The 20,847-nt window shown below is 38.1% G+C and overlaps 1 long non-coding RNA gene across 2 annotated transcripts in view; it reads right to left on the bottom strand.

Moving 5' to 3' along the window:
* LOC135982039 (uncharacterized) overlaps positions 1 to 20,551 on the bottom strand; it is a 44,176-nt gene extending 23,625 nt beyond the window's left edge. For both annotated transcript variants that reach the window (XR_010599238.1, XR_010599239.1), the window contains exon 1: positions 20,453 to 20,551. This is a non-coding gene — a long non-coding RNA (uncharacterized LOC135982039). The remainder of the gene's footprint in view (positions 1 to 20,452) is intronic.
* Positions 20,552 to 20,847: the final 296 nt, after the last annotated feature.

Here is a 20,847-nt window from a genome sequence, read left to right on the forward strand (position 1 = left end):
GACTATAACAAGGTTCAAAAAAGAACTAGATAAGTTCATGGAGGATAGGTCCATCAATGGCTATTAGCCAGGATGGACAGGGATGGTGTCCCTAATCTCTGTTTGCCAGAAGCTGAGAATGGACGACAGGGGATGGATCACTCGATGATTACCTGTTCTGTTCTTTCCCACTGGGTCACCTGGGATTGGCCACTGTTGGAAGATACGATACTGGGCTAGATGGTTCTTTGGTCTGATCCACTATGGTCGTTCTTATGTTCTTTATTCCACATCAGGTTTTTTTGTGGGGGGTGAAGCTGGGGGAAATGGTCAGCAGCCTTTTCACATATTTACATGGTCATTAGTGTGTGATATCAGAAGATACCTAAGCGATCTTGTCCTCTTTTATAATTGTCTCAATAATATTGATTTTTTAAAGTATATATATTTTTTAAAGTACAGATAATCTAAAAAAAAAGGCTAGTTTTACGTAGAGTTTCTGTTTCATATCTCTGCACAACACATTAATATTAGCCCCAAACACTACTCTATGGAAGTGAGAGTTTGAAGGCCATTGAACAATGTGAGTTCTCCCAATGTATCATAATTGCAGAAACACCTGCACTCAATAGCTTTGTTCTCATCCACTGTGAAAATTTGTAGTGTTCAATAGGCCTGAAAATTTCTCATTTCTTACCTGTGGTGAGGTGGTTTAGTGATTGCACATAGGCACTCAGATGAAAGACCTCTGCAAAGACTGTTACACGGCCAGCAAACTATATCTTTTTTCCCCACTTCTATTTTTTTTAAAAATGTGGCAATATAGTTTGGATTGTATTTAACACTCATGTCTGGAAACTGGGTGGGACTTGACAAATTTTAATGAAAAATTGAAATGTGGCTAGAAGAAATCCCCCATAGGGCCAGATATGAACAGAAAGTAAGATGTTATGTGGGATTTAATTATATATATATATATATATATTGATTTTAATAAAAAACTCACTACAGGCTCCTAGGCATCCATCCTAAGACAAAATTAGAAAATAAAATCAAAGTAGCAAATAATATTTCAAAGAGGAACTCAGCAAGCCAAAAATCTACAAAAGACTCCTTTCCTCTCCCCCCCAATTTCATCACTCAGAATGATCTTGACACACTGGAGAAATGGTCTGAATAGCATCAAATTCAATAAGGACAAATGTAAAATACTTCAGTTAGGAAGATAAAATCAATTGCACAAATACAAAATGAGAAATGACTGCCTAGGAAGGAGTACTGCAGAAAAGTATTTGGTGGTTATAGTGGTTCACAAACTAAATATGAGTCAACAATGTAATACTATTGCAAAAAAAAGGGGGGAAGGCGGGGGGACATCATTCTGGGATGTATTAGCGAGTGTGTCGTAAGCAAGACACAAGAAGTGTCTTCCACTCTACTCAGCACTGATAAGGCCTCAACTGGAGTATTGTGTCCAGTTCCAGGCACAACAATTTGGGAAAGATGTGGACAAAATGGAGAAAGTCCAGAGAAGAGCAACAAGAATGGTAAAAGGTCTAGAAAATATGACCTACAAGGAAAGATTGAAAAAAAAAAACCTGGGTTTGTTTAGCTTGGAGAAGAAAACACTGAGTTAGGACATAACAATCTGACTCCCACTCGGGCGACACTCATTCATCAGGTCTCTCACTGGGACCTGCTCCTCACTCCCTCATTCTTTATAGATGCCAGTTGTCACTCCATCCTTTTAACTGGCCACATGGGTACACCTGTTCTCGCCTACTTCATTTACTGGAGCCAGTTACCATGCAACACAGAACTCACCCCATAACATAACAAATATGCAAAAATATGCACTTGTTGACCAAATTATATTTTCAGTCTAGGTGGCTAGATCCACGGATGGTGTACTGTGCAATATAAAGAGTGGTATAATATGATTTTTTTCCACATGAACTGCTATCACCCTAGTTCATTGCTTGAATATGGGAGGGTGGAAAGATGGAAATGATGGGGAGTATGTTGCAATTTTCTCAGTTGCCTCCTCCCTTCCATTTTTTTTCCAGCCAAAAGCAGTGAGAAGTGGAGTTATAACAACTTTATGAGAGGAGTGCCTTGAAATTCATATTACATAATAAAGCATGTATAATCACTAGATTGGGAATTCAAATATAACAATTATAGCTGAGGAGTGTAAACAAAATGTAATGTCTAGGAAAGGAGTCAATATTTGGTGAAATTAGTGTACTATATCCTCCTACAATGCTATACCAAGCACTAAAACAAGTATGACTCTGTCAAATACAGTAAACAAATTAATGTAAGAGAGTCATTCATTCTTAAATTGAGGTTGCCCCATAACAGAAAAAGAGCTAAAATGCATACATATGGATATGTAAGCTCAAGTAAAATAGCAGTGTGTCATTGGTAGTACAATTCATTTGTAAATAGTAGGTGTAAGAAAAGCCACTTTAGGCTGTAAAGGAGACACTTAATACAAAACCCATGGAAATCAATGACAAGACTCACAAACTTTTTCAATGTGCTTGTTTCAGTCCCTTATACAGAATGAGAAAAACAAACATATCAGAAGGATTAATACCAACAGTGCAATAAATAGAGATGATCCAAGACAAAAAGTGAGATCTAAACACTCCTGAACTTTGGAGAAGTTCATATCAAAGTTAGAACTTTACAGGTTATGTTTCTAATATTGGCCAAAGCAAAACTACAGATCTGAACAATGAGGAAATCTGTATCCAAACTTTGCAGCTCAGACCAATTTCTAGTAGTGCAGAGCCAGATTCTGTCACTCTACTTCAGGTTTGAGTAGTTCCATTGATTTCAATGGGACATTTTGTGGAGTTAGGTACGACTCAACATTAGTAATGGATCACTGAAACAAATAAAACTTAATTAAAATCAGTATGGGCCTGATCCAAAGGCCACTGAAGTCAATGGAAAAAACTCTCATTGATTTTGATGGGCTGTAAAATACATCATAGTAGAATTAAAAAGAAAAAGGAATAAGAGAAGACAGTATATTTTAATTGATTAAATATTTATAATTCATAAATTATAAAGTCAGAAGAGACCACCGTGATCATCTAGTCTATCCTATCTAGTTGTTTTGCATTCAGGTAGTAATATGGGTGTGGTTTGCTGTTGATTGTGAGGTCATATTATTTATTCGTTTGCAAGTAGTCAGTAAACGGCTTGTGAATTTTAAAAAAAAATTACCAGTTTTAACAATTATCATTTGTCTGAAAATTCTTACTGGTAATTTATTAACTATTTTTATTTTCTTTTCATCATACTTTATCTCTAATTTTAAATGCAGAACAGAAACATATTACTTGTGTGATCAATTACACACCACAAACAACAGTTACTAATCAAAGTCAGTAATTTCCAAATAACTCATCATTAGAAGCTTCTGCACCCAAAGTATTCATTAAATACAAAATGAATGCCTTCATTTGATACAAGACCGGCTTACATATTTCAAAAATTTAAAAAGGTATGGGGGGGCTCTACTTTTGTAACAAATATTATTTGCAATGAATAATTCAATAAACTCTGCCAAATGTCAAGTATTGCCCTTGATTCATGTATTCTGCTCAGTGAGAATTCTCCCTTATATAAATGGCTATATTGCCCTATATGTAAAAATAAGGAAGATTTCAGAATTGGTCACAAATTTGACTACTTATCTCAGCAGTTCTCTGCACCAATTTGTGAAATGACAGAGTCCCCACTCCCATACATAAATTATTTCCAGATTAAGGAAATTCTGGACTGCCATGATATAAGGAATCACATCCCTTCTTGATGTGTATATTACAGTAAACAGCTAAAACTACAGACACAAACAAAAAGACTTCCACAGAGCTTGAGTTCCAGCTTTGTCTCCTTTGTTCACCAAGGACCACACCCTATCAAACTCTACAGCACAGAGACATCTTATGGCTGAATAGTATACTGCAAGTAAACATAGCATTACAATGTCCTACGTTTTTATGTATGACAAAACTGGGAAACCAAGTACGTGTGTCACTGTATTCTACATTATTCACCTTGTAAAGGGCTTGATTCTCTTGCCAATCCACTCACATTACTCCCATTGAAGTTCAATTCCATTCAATAGGAGTTTCATATATAGAGGAGCTGTGGAATAAGTCCAAAAGCTAATAAGCCTAAAACAAATGTAATCAGTTATATGATTACCGTACACTGTGGTGTACTCTGGTAGTAAAAACAGAAGCACTCATTCTGTACCTCTCCTGAGAGGAGATTAAACGTCTGTAAATGGAAGTGGTTCCACTGGGTATGGTTGCTAAATTCCAATTTCAGGGGTAGGTTTATTTTCTGTTGTTTATGAGAAGAGAGAGAATTATATCATGATGATCTAAAATACGAATAATCATTTAATTACCATTTTCTCTGCATCCACTTGGAACATCAGGCAACACTGGACATCAATTTAAAGATCCTGAGATGATCTTTAAGTGGTAAGGAACTTGATACACCAAAAAAAAAGCAAGCATGATCAAATCAAACAATTTGTCTTACTTTTTGCTTCAGAGATAAATGGAAATGTCAGTGAAAGCCTCTGCTCAGATTTGTAACTTACTAACCCATCATTTCATGTAAAGTCTGACAACGTAAAAGCTGCAATAATAGACCAGAGAATCCTCTCTCCTTTCACAAGGACAACACAAGATGGATTCTAAACAAAATCACTGCTGTACATTATCTTTAAAATTATGCTACTGCTCATGTGCACCGCTGCACATGGAGCTATGTAAAATGCAGCAGTTTCATCTCAATATTTATTTAGCTTCTCTTTGCATGAGTTCACATCCCATAAGTTTCACTTTGACTTTTATGTTCAAACAAAGCAAAACAGTACAAGCTTCAGCCAAAAACTGATACAACTTCCTCTGGTGTTTGTGCCAAAACCACAGAGTTTCTGATGCTACTCAGATACATAAAACAGTCTAAGTTTGCTCAAGCCTCAGACTAAGTTAACAGAATGGCCATTCATGGCAGCCCTCACCAAACATACGTCCTCTTGTAATGCTAGATTTCATAATGTGTTACAGAAATGTGATACAACTCTATTTCTACTATAGCAACGGTTTATCACTCTTGTCAGTGATGTTCACAGTATTTTATCTGTTATAAATAATGTCCTAATAATTGTGCAAACTAGTCCCACTGATTATTTGTATTATTTATTTGTATTGTGAAACAACCTAAGAATCCCAGTCATGGACCAGAACCCTATTTTGCTAGATGCTGTACAAACAGAGCAAATAGATGGGTCCATATTTCAGTCAAACAGCGGATTTCCACTATTAAGTAAATGTCTCATTACTTAATAGCACTTGTATGCTTATTAAAATCTTTCCTTATTCATTTTAAATTCAACGTACATATAATTCATTCTGATATTGTCTTCTATGATTATTTCCATAATTAAATAGAAAAATACAAACAATGAAAATGTTTTAAAACATTAATGCTATAATTCACTCTAGTGTTGCAGATAATGGAGAGATTTAGCAGTTAAAATCACAATTCCCATCTGCATAGTACAGTAGTATAGTTACAGTCAGATGACTGAATCTCAGTCATTGTTGGATTTCCCATCAACGGCTTAAAATGAGATATAGAGCTGTTGTTCTTTTTACCAGCTGTAAAGATACTGCATAGACTCTAAGTCTTTACAGATGTGGCTTCCCTTTCCCCAATGTCTACCCAGTAATGGTACAAAGAGACGACAATGGGGTGCCTCAATTTATCCCAGTTAAATTTCTGGTTTTAAGAGGTCCGTTTACCAGTCAGTGAACCACATTCTTAAAATCAGGGGATCCAGGGAGTTCTATTTGTGCAGTAGTTCACCCGACCTGTGATTATACTCTTTAGCACTGGCTCGGCTGTGTATATAATACATTTAATACTCATCCCATTGTTTTTTAAAACCAAGAATTACTGACATCGTATTTTAAGTTCTCTCAGTAGATGATTAGTACTTTTTGTGCCTATTGTGCAGCTCAGCTTCATGGAAATCACTTTAATATTCCCAAATTCCTGTAGAGATGATTGCTTTGGTCTGATATAATAATGAGTGTGACAGCCTTATTGATGAAACTCAGTTAGTGCTCAAGCCACAAGTCAGACAGCTGAAGAGTAGGCAAAGGACATATGATGAATAAAAAGATCTTTGGGAAAAAAGGCGGAAGAGGCATGTGTAACTTCGGATGAATGGGGAAATATCAAGGAAGAAAGACAAAGCATCTGAAGGATAAAAGGCACCACATGTAACTGAAATCTGTGGCACTTTTGCACATTGAGTGCTAGGGTACAGGAAAAGTTGGGAAAAAATAAAAGCTGAAAAGACTGAACATCTGGGAAACTGGGAATGTTGGCTGAGTGCTCTCTGTAACCGGAACAGTAAGGGTCATTGAAAACAGAATTTAAAACAAAAAAAAACAAAAAACAAAAATCAGGGCAGTGATTTCTTTGCCAGGAACAAAGATTAAGGATTTTGAAGGGAAAAAAAGAGGTTTATAGTCCAGGTAATTCAGAAGGGAGGGAAAGCAGCTGTGCAAGTGAGTCGCATCTAATTGATCAGTTGAGGACAAGGTTCAGAGATTGAAGACTGAAAAAGTAGTACCTTATTTTTTTTCTAACACAAGTTAAGCTCTGGTGTGAAGAAACACAGGACATTGTTCCTATTGTGATTACAGTGTCTACCATGTGTAGATATTTCTGATATGTTCCCCCTCCCCACCACTCCCCGACTGTGTTTCTTGTATTTGAACTTTGAAATAGATTCATACTAAAATCTTTGATCTTGTACTCAGGACAAAATGGGCAATTCAATTCAGATATTCATGCTGTGACTGAGCCCTATATTTATAATGGGCTGTACCCAATCCCAAAGCTTAAATGCCTCTCAACTATGGGGTTTTCAATGTGACCTTCTAGAATGTCTTCAGATATAAAAATAATTACACTGGCCACATTTTTAGCACATACAGTATGAGCAGTCCCCAAAGGCGTTATATACACTATGATCAATGGCTAATGGTTTAAACACTGGGTTTGTTAATCAGAATAGAAAAAAAAGGAAATAAAGAACATTTACATGCTAACCTGGATCAAGCTAGATGTCTCTAATACAAATGGACGCCCTTGGCCACCTACATCCCCCCACACACACTTACTAACAATTGCTAAAAAAACAACAGTGGCTGAATGTTTTGACATCTTTCCCAGGGCCGGTGCAACCCATTAGGCGACCTAGGCGGTCGCCTAGGGCGCTAACATTTGGGGGGCAGCGACCGCGGTGACAGGATCTTTGGCCGCCCTGGTCGTCGGTGGTATTTTGGGGGCGGGACCTTCCGCCGCCTCTGTTGGGGGTGGCATTTCAGGGGCAGGACCTTCCGCTGCCTAGGGCGGCAAAAAAGCTGGCGGCGCTCCTGATCCTTCCCCCTCAAAAAAAGATATGTACTATTATTTACTTCTATTGATTTTTTAAAATAGCTGTATGGCACTTCAGTAGTTGATGCGAGAGTGGAAAAATACTAAAATAAACTCTGCATTCATCATTCATGTTTTCTTCAAATCAGATATATATTGAGATTGGAAGAAAAAGCTTCCTCATTGCAAACAATGTTTCTTTTCACTAGAACAGAAGATTTATTACTGTACAGGTAAAAATACTTTACTGGATTTCACAGAGGTCTAATGACACTTAATGCATTAAATTACAGTCTTATTTGCATCATCAGTTTACGGTGAAAGCTATGCTAGATTTTCCATAATAATGCCACAGTGACAAAGATTAATATAAATAAAGGGTCAAACACTTCCCTCCACTTCCATGGTGGTAGCAGGTCTAAATACAGGAAGGGTGCCAAAGCGTGAGTGTATGAGGGGACGTGCTAGATCAGCAGCATGCTTCCCACACACCCTTATCCTGGGAAAACTTCGCTTTGGATTAGGAGGGAGTGAGGCTAGAAGTATGGCTATTTTCCACTGCATCATTCCACACTCCAGCCCTGGGTATGGTCCTATGAGCATTAAATTTACACAAGTTCCACACTACAACACTAGGCCTGGGGAGCAGTGACAGTTGGGGACACCATGAGAGAATAACTCCCACAAGAGCCATTTTGCCATGGTGCTAGAAAGAGCCAACTCCTGTGAAGATCAATGGCCTTGAAATCAAAGTTCTGTCCCCACAAAGAAACAATCAGTTGCAAACCAATCTTGTGGAATTAGCTGTCCCAGCATGAGGTCAGCTTGTGCAGGTAAAGCCCTTATTTGTTAAGGTTGATTCCTATCTGAGTTGGCCTGAGAATGGACGTTTGTTTTTGGCAGCACTGAGAAGAAAATCTGATTAGTTATTACAGAATTACAAGATGCTAAAAAAAGTTTGCATTTAAAGGAATTATTTGGGTTGATATAACTTGGATGGGTCTGATAATTAGCTCTCATTACCAATCAGATTGTTGTGATTAAGTTATCTAATGAATTTAGCCCTTTGTGTGTGTGTGTGTTGAATTATTTGTGAACTGATCCAGTTCCTATGAATGCATTTGCTATTTTCAAGTATGTGAACCAATTTTACCATATGATCATTTGGAAACTGTTACTTCTGACTATCTGCGACAACTGGGAAACCTAACATAGCAGCACAAGCACTTGTTTCCTGCCTATTCCCATCTGATCATTGATCACTGAAACCAGTGGAAAAATCCCATGTTTCTACTGACTTGTTAGATAGCTGACACTTTTTAAATGGTAGAATTAGGAATAGTGAATGACAAACTGCAAATACTCTTCCTCCCCATTCCCAACAAATATTCTTGGGGCTTGCCTACAAGGTGTGGCAATGGACACTGGAGGGATGTGAATTCTAAAGTGTACCAGTGTGCTTGTGGACCCCGGCCCATGAAGTCCTTGCTGGAGTACATAAAAGTTCCCCAAGTATGTGTTAATTTAGTACACAGTTAACATTCACCAGAGAACTATTAGTGTCCATCAGCAGGGTCTACATGGGCTAGTTAGGGTGCAACTCATTAGTGTGCTTTAGAATTCACACCCTTCTAGTGCACATCACTGTACCATGTGGACAAGCCCTTAGTCACGTGACTATAGTATATGAAAAACAGCCATTCTCCCTAGCATCCATGGTAGAATCCAAATGAGAACGCCCTCGCCATCTGATCAAATGCAAATCTAAAAGCTCTCTTGGGCATGCTAGGGTATTCAGAATCATCTCAGGAACCAACAAGACCCAAGTCGAAAATTTTAGTAACAAAATTTGGGCAAAGCCTGCAGCATAAGTAGCTGGTATAATGAGGGCCGCCGAGAGTGGGTTCGGGCCCCCTAAAAAGGGCGGACTGGCTAAACTGGGCCAACGAGACGGGGGAAAAGCCGGGGAAGCCAGGCCCCAGGTCCCCTTCTGGACCGCCGGGCCCCGGTAAGGCGACGAGAAGGTGGGGAAGCCGGGCCCCGAGCCCCCTTCCGGACCGCTGGGCCCCGGTAATTTGTACCGGCTTTCCCTCCCCTCCCCCTGGTCAGCCCTGGGTATAATCTCTGCCATTTCCTCTAACTGGTTCCTTCAGCCTATCAAAATAACATCTCTGGGCTGAGCAGCAGCCAAAACCTACATTCAAAATCCAGTGGGTAAACTGATCACTTCCACCATCCCAATTTGATGAACTAGACAGAGAGATGAGTATAATCCACAAACTGGAGACATCACAGCAGGTATTGCCTCATGATCTCTGAGTGATCTCATACATCTACAGAAGGGAGATAAGATAAAATCCTGAAATACCCAGGCCACATGAGACCCACCTCCAGGAGAATGAGCAACCACTCCCTTTCAGTCCTCTCAACAAGAAAGGAATGGAGCTTGTAACAAGGCAGGAGACTCAATGACCCTGCATAGCGATGTGGCCCTCTTCTGTTGAAAGGAACTATTATAAATTAGAGCCCTGCATAAATTTTCTGAATACATTCCACAGACTCCTTGTGAAGCTGCCAGATATGAGAGATGGGCAGCACCCTCTGGTCATAGAGGAGAGACAGGGAGGTCCTGTAGGAAATCCTAGGAACAACTAGACTTGTGGAAAATGTATACATTGAGGTTTAATTCCTGTTCTTATTATGTGAGTTACCAGTATTGCCAAACCCCAGAAAAGGAGAGGTGTGACTTTACATGGTGTATGCAGACTTTACTTAGAGCAGAGTGAGAATATTACCTGTTCACAGATCCACTCAGGAATGGCCGTGTGCATTTCTGACTGGGTGCCCAGCAATACACCTCATAGTAAATTGCACCAGAGGCATTGGGAAACCTAACACATCAGCACAAACACTTGTTTCCCATCTAGTCCCAATAGATCATTGATCACTGAAACCAGTGCAAAAATGTAAATAAATAAAAATAGTGTCATCTTGTAATTAACAGACTTCAATTTACTCTTGCAAAGTCCTGCGTGCTAAGCTACATTGTAAGCAAACTAAGATATAAGTGACAAATGCTTGATTGATGTAGTTTATAAACTCAGGTCTTAATGTACTTTTGTATGATTTACTGAAGTAGTTTGAGTCTTATCCATAATGTCATTGGCTATGCAATACTTAATGAAAAATGTACAAAGAAAAAGTTAAATGCAAATTTCATGATGCAGATCCCACGTTCATGCAAAAATTTATAGACTATGTGGAAAACATTTTTAGAGAAGAGATATTCCCAGAAATTAAGTTGTTTCAGTAGAAAACAGTTTAACACCTTGCCGATTTTTTGTCCATTTGAAGTGGGATCATTTTAATAAAATACAACTTAGATGCTCCTCAGTTTTGAAAATCCCATTTGTTAAGCATGGTCATTGATAAAGTAGCCTGTGGGCTCCAATGTGTCTATATTTTAGTCACTTTTGTGTATGTAAAGCAGTAAAAATACAATCAAACCACGATGCAGAAGTGGCTGTCATTGTTCTAGGTATGATGTGCATCGCAGTGCAGCAGCCACTGGGAGCTGATTTATTAAATGGCATTTGTTGTAAGCATCCCTTTTGAACGGCATACTGTTAGTCAGAGAAGCTATGTTAGAGTGTGAATCTACAGAAATGAATAAAATGTCACACACAGAACACTTCATTATGGTGCTGTTGCAGCTATTTTCATCTGTCTTCTACACAGTGTAATAAACAAAAAAAACCTTGTGATTTAGAGGCACTGTTGTCTAGTAGTTACAGCACTGGACTGGACTCAGTTCTGCTAACTGTGGATTACTCACTTCCCTTTATCTCTGTTTCTTCTCATACTTTCTCATCTATTTCAATTGTAAACTTTTCTGGGCAGGGCCTGTCACTCTGTGTTTGTACAACACCTAGCAAATATAGGATCTTGATGTTAGTGGGACTCTAGGAGCAATGATAACAAGAGGTGCTGCTCCCAACTTCCCCTGAAATCAGAAGGAGATACTCATGACCTCTTGGGATTGGCCACTTAACTGGAATAACAAAACAATTATTCTAGTCACTAGGTGTAAAGGATTTTTAATCAATTATTTCATATTATAATGCTAATTATTACTAAGGCCATGTCTATACTTACGGGGATCAATACTGCTGTGATCGATGCAGTGAGGGTCGATTTAGTGAGTCTAATGAAAACCCGCTAAATCAACTGCAGAGCACTCTCTGATCAACTCTGGTACTCCACCAGAATGAGAGGAGTAAGGTAAGTTGATGACAGAGTGTCTTCTGGCGACGCAGTGCAGTGTAGACACCACAGTAAGTCGACCTAAGCTACATCGACTTCAGCTAAGTTATTCACTTACCTGGAGTAGCGTAACTTAAGTCAACTTAACCTGGTAGTGTAGACAAGGCCTAACAAACAGCGACAGACAATTTATGGGAACCCAAGCATTAAAGAAAAGTGTGGAAAATGCAAAGCTAATATAAATGGGGGGGAAATTCCTGAAAAATTAACCATTTTTGCCAAAGAAAGTTTTTTCTTTTCCTGTTTTGAAACAACAGTCTATAGATTCAGCTTGGCCACTTGCTCCTCCCCAAACATGTTCTGAGTCCAAGTCCAAGGAACAGATATAGTCAGCAACATTATTGTTGGCATGTTTAATATGCTGTCACCAGCTCTTTGACTTTCATTCAGGAAAGTCCTTCCCTTGTTTTGTACACCAGGCCCCATTCCTGTTCACATGAACAGAAATTTGTCTCTTTGCAGAAGTCCTGTAGACCACTTAAGTCCCATGTAAACTATCAGAGTAGGATGCAAGTGGAATTTAAATAGTTCACAGGGCTAGTGCATGCCTGCATGGGGGAGACTTTTATCACAGGAGAAAAAATAATCTTTTAAATATTTCAGAATTGGGTTCAGCTAGAGAGCTTCAAGTACACTCACACAATTACACTTTGTCTGAATTGAAATGTACTAGGAGCAAATTGAAATTGTTCTGAGAACAAACAATAACTTGTGAGTACCAGATACTCTTGGAGCCAAAATGTAAATTTGAATGCATTATCACAAGCCTACACCTGCTTTTTTAGTTTTGTTTCTTTAGTCGTGTTTCAGAATGATAGATAGCCCTGCAGAAAGAAGTCTGCTTTTTTCTCCTCAGACCAAGTACTGTCCTGCCAATGTGTCTACAACCCTGACATCAGGGGACCACTTTTAGAGGTGAACAATTTGCTCATTCTCCATTCCTATTCAATCCCTCCCCTTTCTGCTGAAATTGCCACCTAGTACCAGCTCTGGTAGCTTTGGGGTTCAATAAGAATAGAGAGAACATAGGACAACAAACAGCCATTAGATGGTAACATTCTCTATACTAAAGTGTTGATCAGAACTGGAGAGCAGGAGGCCAATCTATAGCTATTAATGTTAGTGACGAGTTTGGCTCAATTTGGATAAGCACCTGCAGGCTGGATCCTTATCTGAATCAGATAGAAGCTATCCATACCTCTTATGTATTGTTTAACTGGGCTGGAAATCCTTTAAGAACAGAATTCCTTAACAGATTTTCAGTAGTCTACTTCCCTCTTGAAGCTGGTTCAGTGAAGACTAAGTTCAAATTTTGAGCCAAATACTGTATGTAATACTCATCTCTCATTGATAACCAGACATTTCTTTTAGCAGCTGAGGGTGTGCATACTGTTTGGTTTTTTTTTTTTTTTTTTTGGTCATTAGCTCTGTTGCACATTTATACATTTCTATACTTAGTGCACATTTCTAACTCCCAGAATCAATCACATATTTTTATTATATACAAACAAGTTTTTTGGAACAATATTCTTAGTATTTTTTTCTACAGAGGGTTTTTTTTTATTTCAGATGTGGCTTTAATTTTTTTTATTCATATATTTCATTTAATAAGAGGTAACATGCAAGCAATAAGACATATTAGAAAGGCAACAACAACAAAATATCATGGCCAAGCAAATGCATGATAAGATCAATACTAATCAAAATGTGTGCTGTACATTGGTAAAGGATATTGCATTGTCATGCAAACCATATATCATAGTAGTTTATAAATCAATATATGGAGCATCCATACATAGTGTATTGATTTTCCTTTCCTAAGCAGCTATCTCAATATGTTGTGACTTGTCTATACTGTACTAATAAAATATTTAATAGCTTCTTCACTTTATTAAGATTCCCCAACCCCCCACTTATTTCACTCTAATATTTTTGTACCTAGCTGCTTAAATTACATTTAGTAAAGCTGCAGATTAAATTTAAGTGATTCACAGCACTCCCAATTATTAAGAAGCAGTTTGACACCCAGCATCTTTTGACTTAGTCATTTGGTTAGTTGAGTGTCTTTCATAAGAATTCCATAGAGTAATATAAGGAGAGAATGCAAATAATAAATAAGGAACCTCTTTTTGATTAATTCCCCCATCTGTAACAGAAATGATCTAAGTATAAGGCAACCAAACAGTATGGGGATACGTGCTGCTTTATATGACTAACCAGACCAGCATACATCTGCATCTTTGAAGCCCTCTGTTCAGTGTAACTGGAGATCAAAGTGCTATGTGACATATGTAATAAGGAAAGTGGGTAATAGTGGCAGATTTTAGTTTAATATGTGCCTTCCTACACTCCTCCCTAGTTACCTGGGTCTAATTCAATTGATATGTTCTTTTCCTGCTCTTTGCTTCCAACCTAATACTCCCCATCATTTTAATGCCTTGTAAATTAGAGAAGCTTTTTGCTCCCCATTCATATGTCTCATAGAATTTTTTTGCCTCTATGAAAAGTTTCATGAAATTGGACCTCTTACAAAGAGGATTTTTAATTCAATCTTTTTAACTATAGCTATTAATGATAAAACAGCTAATAGGCAGAGGTTTCAAATGTAGCCAATTGCTCACTTATGCTTAGATATCTTAGAATATGGCTGCCATACTCTTGGGGTGCACCTGTACTTTTGAACATCAGAGGAAGCTTTTACTTACAGGAAGGGAGAATGAAAAGATAGCATATTTTCATTTATAGTAAATACATTAAATGTTTGAAATTTGGGGAAATTACCACCCAGAGAGATTCTAATTCTTAACAAAGGGGTCTTCCCTCCCCCGAGGAAAAAAGTGTCACTGATTAGATTCAAAGCCACTTTGCCTCTTTCCCCCTTACCTCAGCTGTACTGAGTCCATTGGTCCAGCTGAGATATTGGGTGTCAGCTCAATTCAAGATGCTATTATAGCCATTGGGCAAGATTTAACTCCAATGGTATGCGGGGACCTGCAGAAGCAGCTGATCTCAGTGGAGGCTTCAGTGCTGGTATCATCTTTTTATGGGTTTGGCATTGAAGAGGTAACTATAAATTCCCCACTGGAGTTCTGCCAGCAGAGGCTCCCAGTGACAGGAACTGAAAAGCTCTTGGCTACCTTCATCCCATTGCCCTCTATTAGGTCTTACATCTAGCATATTTTAATTCTCATTCCAAGTAGTGGGAGACTATTTAACTGGCTCTCCCTGTCTTTAATGGTATTAACTATTATATATGGAATAATTATTCTGTGTATAAACTGCAGTATATTGAGCTACAACTCATGAACAGGTTTATAGAACAATTTAGTTAGCAGCATTTCCAGTGGTAGAATGGCTCTATGAAGTATCAGTGCTTATAAGTTTTTTCGTGTGTGTGTGTGTGTGTGTGTGTAGAGCCACTGGAACTGTTCTGACATCCAGGACTGGAGCTGATTAGCACTATCTAATGTTGAGTGCGGTATGGACTAAACTTGCACTTAAACTCGCATCAAAGTCACATACTTTTGCCTGAGGAAAAGAGGTGTCGTCTTCAACTATGATAATGCCCACATTGCAGCTTCTGTTGAGGTCTTTTTCTGCTCTTCTACTGCCACATATAGCTCATGTCCTTAAAGTCAACATTTACAACACAACAGATTTTGACATTCCTGCAGCTTTTCCTATATTAAAAAAAAAAAAATAGTGGAAGCATTGTCTAGTAACGAGTGCACTAATTGGGACTCAGGAGATCTGGGTTCATTTCCCTGCTCAGATCTTTCTGTATGATGTAAGGAAAGTCACTTAGGACCAGATCCTCAAAAGTACTTAGGTGGTACAATGTTCAGTGGAGCAAATGTCTGACTCCTAGGACCCCTGCTGCATAGTAGAATCCTCAGCCCTGAATTTGATGTCCAAGCTCCCCACGCAATACAGTGGGAGACTTAGGTGCCTCAGGAGGGGATCCTCAGAAGCCATCAAGCTGAGCAGGGAACTGACTAACCTAGCCAGGGGTGAAATACAGAGGGAAAGGGTATGGCTTAGGGCCCAGATTCACAAAGTATTTAGGTGCCTAGCTGACAGGCCAGATGGAGGTGTCAATCTCGGCTCAAGATTCTTAGCGGTGAACCCTTTCTTGTAATTAGATGCCTAAACCAGATCAGCTGCATAAGTAGCCCATTCTGTAGCAGGAAAAACCCATTTGGACCACACTGAAACGTTTTGACTTTTGAGGGGGGGGGAGGGAGCAGGGAGAGGCTGGCCAAAGGCCTGGTGATTAAAAGCAAGGAGTCCAACCTATGTCTCTCAACTTGCAGGTGGGTGCCCTAACCACTGGGCTATAGAGTTACTTTCACTGTCCCTGAGAATATTTAATTATTTATACAAAGTGGAACAACTCTAATGGTAGAGATTGAGAGAACCAATGCCAGAATCACCAATAGCCTAGGAGTTAGGGCACTTACTAGGAATATGGGACATCGGGTGTGAGTCCCTGGTAGCTTGATCTATAGATTATGTATTAATTATATTGATTACTTAAGAATTCCCAGTTATCACTTTGAGGGTTGACAAGGCCTTGTCCCAAGATCAGGTCCGGTATTATTAACCTTACTGTATAGTTCGGAACCACAATGTGCACAGTTGCAACACTCAGACTATAGGGACCCTTCAATGTTTACAATAGTTTATTAATACATTTAGCAAAGTTACAAACACTATAACTCAATAAGGTTGACAGAGAATGTACATCTGAACATCCATACTCACACCATCCCCTGCAGAACAACCTGAAATGTTAGCCAGTATCTTCTCCATTGTCATCACCTTTCTCCTCATATCCAGTGGCCACCATTCTGGCACCTCCCAAGAGCTACATCTCTCTCTCTCCCCCGCACACTGGCTGAGATAAAACTTTTAGAATATGTTACACTGACGTCACTATGTCTAATGCATATTCAGTAACCCTTCTTTATTTGCCCTACTAATGCTGGGGTGCCTTTCTCCTATATGAGCTCAGCTTATTATCAGATACATCAATTTGTTGCCATGGCACTCTTGTGATCAGATATCTGCGGATGTTAGCTCATGTTCCTGTGGTTGGCTGGTGTCTTCATGGTAAAGTCAGACAAAATCCCCCCTTACACACACTATTCTCATTTCCCCAAAACGTGGGGGTTATTGTTGGGCCATTTATCTGTGCTGAAGTTCACAGGCCTCACGCCTTATGCTAACTGCTGAAGCTAATGTCTTACAGGGTACAGGCCTGTAGGTTCCTTATATTACTGTTGAATATAATAAAGGCAGAATATAATGAAGGCAAGGCAGTGAATATAATAAAGGTTAGCAGGCTTTTGAACTTGGGATCAACTGAGTGCCCAGGCCACCCTCTCCCCCAAATAAAAAAGTTTAGTAAAAAAAAATTCCAACCTGTTCGCCCCTGGCTCTCTTTTGTATGGGGGCTGTGCTGCTTCCCTAGCTATCTGCTGCCTTCATCTGACGCTCCTGCTATGGGCTCTGACAAGTATCAGGTCTTAGGTGTGCTCAGACCATGCCTACAGGATTGGATCACACTGGCAAAACAAATGTTCCCCTATCATTTGAGAATCCTGCTCCTGGAAACATCTATCCAAGGAGCTCATTAGCTGTGGGTGGCATCCCTACTTACATTTCTGGAAGTCAGCATTCACAAAGCTACATAGGTGGCTTAGTGGGGGATAGAAACATTTCTTTTTTAAATGTATATATTTGTGACCAGAAAAAAAAAAGTGTCAAAAAATCCCCATACTCAGTGACTCCTTATTGGAGATAAGTTTATTCATCCTATTGGTCTCAATTTTATTTAGAGAGAAATAGAAGCTGTTCTAAAGAGCCTGTACACTCGACTTAATAAAGCTTTCACTTTACAAGTTCCCATAGGATTTTAATGCCCTTGTGTAAACTGGAATGCAGAGGTGCCACCTAAGAATGGAAAAATAAAGGCTTTGGAAAAGAATTTGAAAACTTGGATGCTTATCTGCTCTGCACTTCTCAATCATGAGAGTTTAGTCCATCACTCCATACTACCTCTTATCTTCCTAACCATTTTCTGTGTCTTCCAAATTATTTGTATCTATTATGTTCTTATAATAAAGACTTGGCTTCATCTGGATCTTCTAATATCACAACAATTTTATCAAAGGAAGGGATCCTAAATTTTGCAGGGAACAGAATTGTTGTTTCCAAACCAATCTATGAAAAGTGAAATAACTTTCTCAGCTAAATACACTACTTTTTACAATTTTTTCTTGGTCATCACAGATCTGGAAACATAAAGGTGTATATCCTTTTGTTTTGAACACATATTTCTCTTTTCTACTTAAAGAATATGTATGTTGTGCTTTTCAAATATATTGCAAGTCCACCAACAGAATCTTCATAACTTTTGTTTCTGGTTAGAGGAGTTGAATTTATTTTGGTTATTTGTTGAGATACAATATGCTTTATCAATTGCAGAGACATTCTGCCTTCAACTTTTGAGTACAATCTGTAGGAAAGTCTGAAACAAATCAAAAAAGGTTATCATCCTCAAACTCCAGTAGGGAACCTTAGGCAATTGGCTTTTCCTTTTGAATGTTCAACTAGTAATTATGTTTTAAATTGTGAACCTGCTCTCTCTCTCATTGACGTTGATGGTAAAAGTCCAACAAGAGTGACATCAAATTATATCTTCTCTCTTTTATCTTCTAATTGCTTTACAGAACATAATAAATTAGGAACAATATTGTGAAGTATTATCCATAATCTTCCAATTCATGTAACTGAATTTTCACGTATCGAAGCACCATGTGCTTTCTCTAGGTTCACAAGATTATCTCCCCTCAGCTCACTTTAGCATTTTCCACCACCTGAAATCTAGAATCAGTAAGCCCAATTATATTTATCGCTTATGTACCATTTACCTCTTATGTGCTACACAAACTTTAACCTATGAATAAGCCCCTTTGTTTCCAGTTAAAACCAACTTTTACCAGAAAATTCCCAGGTTTCACAAAGTAGTATTCATTTTTTTAGGATTTTCACCCTACTTTTGTATCATTCAAATATATGAAAAATAACTTGTTTTATTAGGAAAATACAATACATTACATGAGGAATATGTATTACATTCTGTTTTAATTCTGCAGCAAACCACACTGATGAATGGAATTCAAAGCATTTTTCCCCGTCTTTCCATCCACCAAAATAAACCCTGATATTTACTCCAAAAAGTTATTTATAGTTTTTTGCACTGATTTTCACCTGTTATTGTTGTTCTGATGATAAACACTGATAAATTCCTGGGAAAAATTAAATAAAAAAAAACCCAAAAAAACCCTGAAAATGAAGAGCCCTACCTATGAATCAATCACAACGTCTCTGGAGAATGGAATACAGTTTTCTATAAAAATCATAAAGGATCTTTTTTTATTCTTCAATTTATGTGAATAATTTCTGGTCTGTAGATTTTTCACAAATTGAATAGTGAATTCTCACGAGAAATGAAGAATGAAGAGAAATTCATACTCTTTTTGACTGGACATATAAGTCATATGGTATGTTTCACTTCTGTGATTGGAAGTCTGTAACTCTCATATTCAGATTTCTGAGAGTAAATACTTTCACTTTGAATTTTGAATTCACTTACTGTCAATAATCTACAATATTTGCTTAAAATTTGCTCAATAATTCCTTAAAATCTTCCCTTTCCTACCACTAATAGGAATTAGTGGGACTAAACTGCAACTTTGGCTCAATGAGTTTCATGAAAACCTTGTAGTCATCACTGTCTCCTTCCCCCACCCCGCCCCGTTTTTTGGGGGTGGATTAAAAGGCTTGTTTTGAGTTTTTAAAGTCAAGTGAACCCATGTTAAAACATAGAAACCACAAACATTTAAAGTTTTTTGCTTGGCTCCAGATTACATTTTATATATTCAAAAAGGGCATGAGCGATAACCCGGGTAATTATGGGACAACATTCCCAGGGAAAAATAATGGAAAAACTGATAGATTATTGAATAAATAAAGAATTAAAGGTTGAAAATGAACTACTACCAGTCAATGTGGTTTTATGGAAAATGGGTCTTGTCATACAACCCTGATTTCATTCTTTGATGAGATCATAAGTTTGGTTGAAAGAGGTAAATGTGTAGATAAAATATAGTTTGACTTTTGTAAAGCATTTGGCTTAGTACTGCATATGCTATTCTGAAATAAACATTAGCACTATACAATATCAATAAAGAGCATATTAAATGGATTAAAAATTGCTAACTTACAGGACTCAAAATAATTATCTATGGGGAATTATTTTTTTTTAAGTGGGGTCCCACATGGATTGGTATTGTTACATAATACAGTACACATTGATGCCCTTATACATATGGATGAAACCTTAATACAATGCTATAATATAACATCTTTTACAATGTAACACTTATACCTATGTATAAAGCAACATTACCATATTACACTTTAATGAACATTAAGTACTAACAAGAATATCCTATGAATGGTAGCCAATCAATCATAGGATGGGTGGGGTAGAATCCATTCAAATGCAGGCATCCAAATTTATTTACAGTCATGCACAGGCATTCCTTATAATTTGGAAGGAATCATATACTTTTCTTTTTTTTTCAAATACCTTTGTATCATCTAAGGCTCCTTTGCTCTCTATGATATTCAGCTCAGTCTGTTGCTTCTTCTTCTTCGCTCTACTCTCTATCTTCTCCTCTGCTCTGCATTATGCCTACATACCCAAAACCTGCCAGTTCCTTGCTTACATACAATTTTTGGCCTTCCCTGATTGGTTGCTTCTTCAATTCCAGCAATTAACATGGAGTCTCCCCATGGGGTGATACTTGCTCAGCCAATCAACTTTACCTCCTACCTCCTCCCTTCAGGTCTTTTGGAGTGAGTGTAGTCATACCTAGCTGAACTTTATTTAACCCCAATCTCCTGTTTGCTATTGGTCAATTCAGTCTGAGTCCTCCATTTTGATGTCTCTAACATAAAATAATTGTGGTTGCCATTTTGGAT

The sequence above is a fragment of the Chrysemys picta genome, chromosome 3 (assembly GCF_011386835.1).
Source record: "Chrysemys picta bellii isolate R12L10 chromosome 3, ASM1138683v2, whole genome shotgun sequence".
In the NCBI taxonomy this organism is placed as follows: Eukaryota; Metazoa; Chordata; order Testudines; family Emydidae; genus Chrysemys; species Chrysemys picta.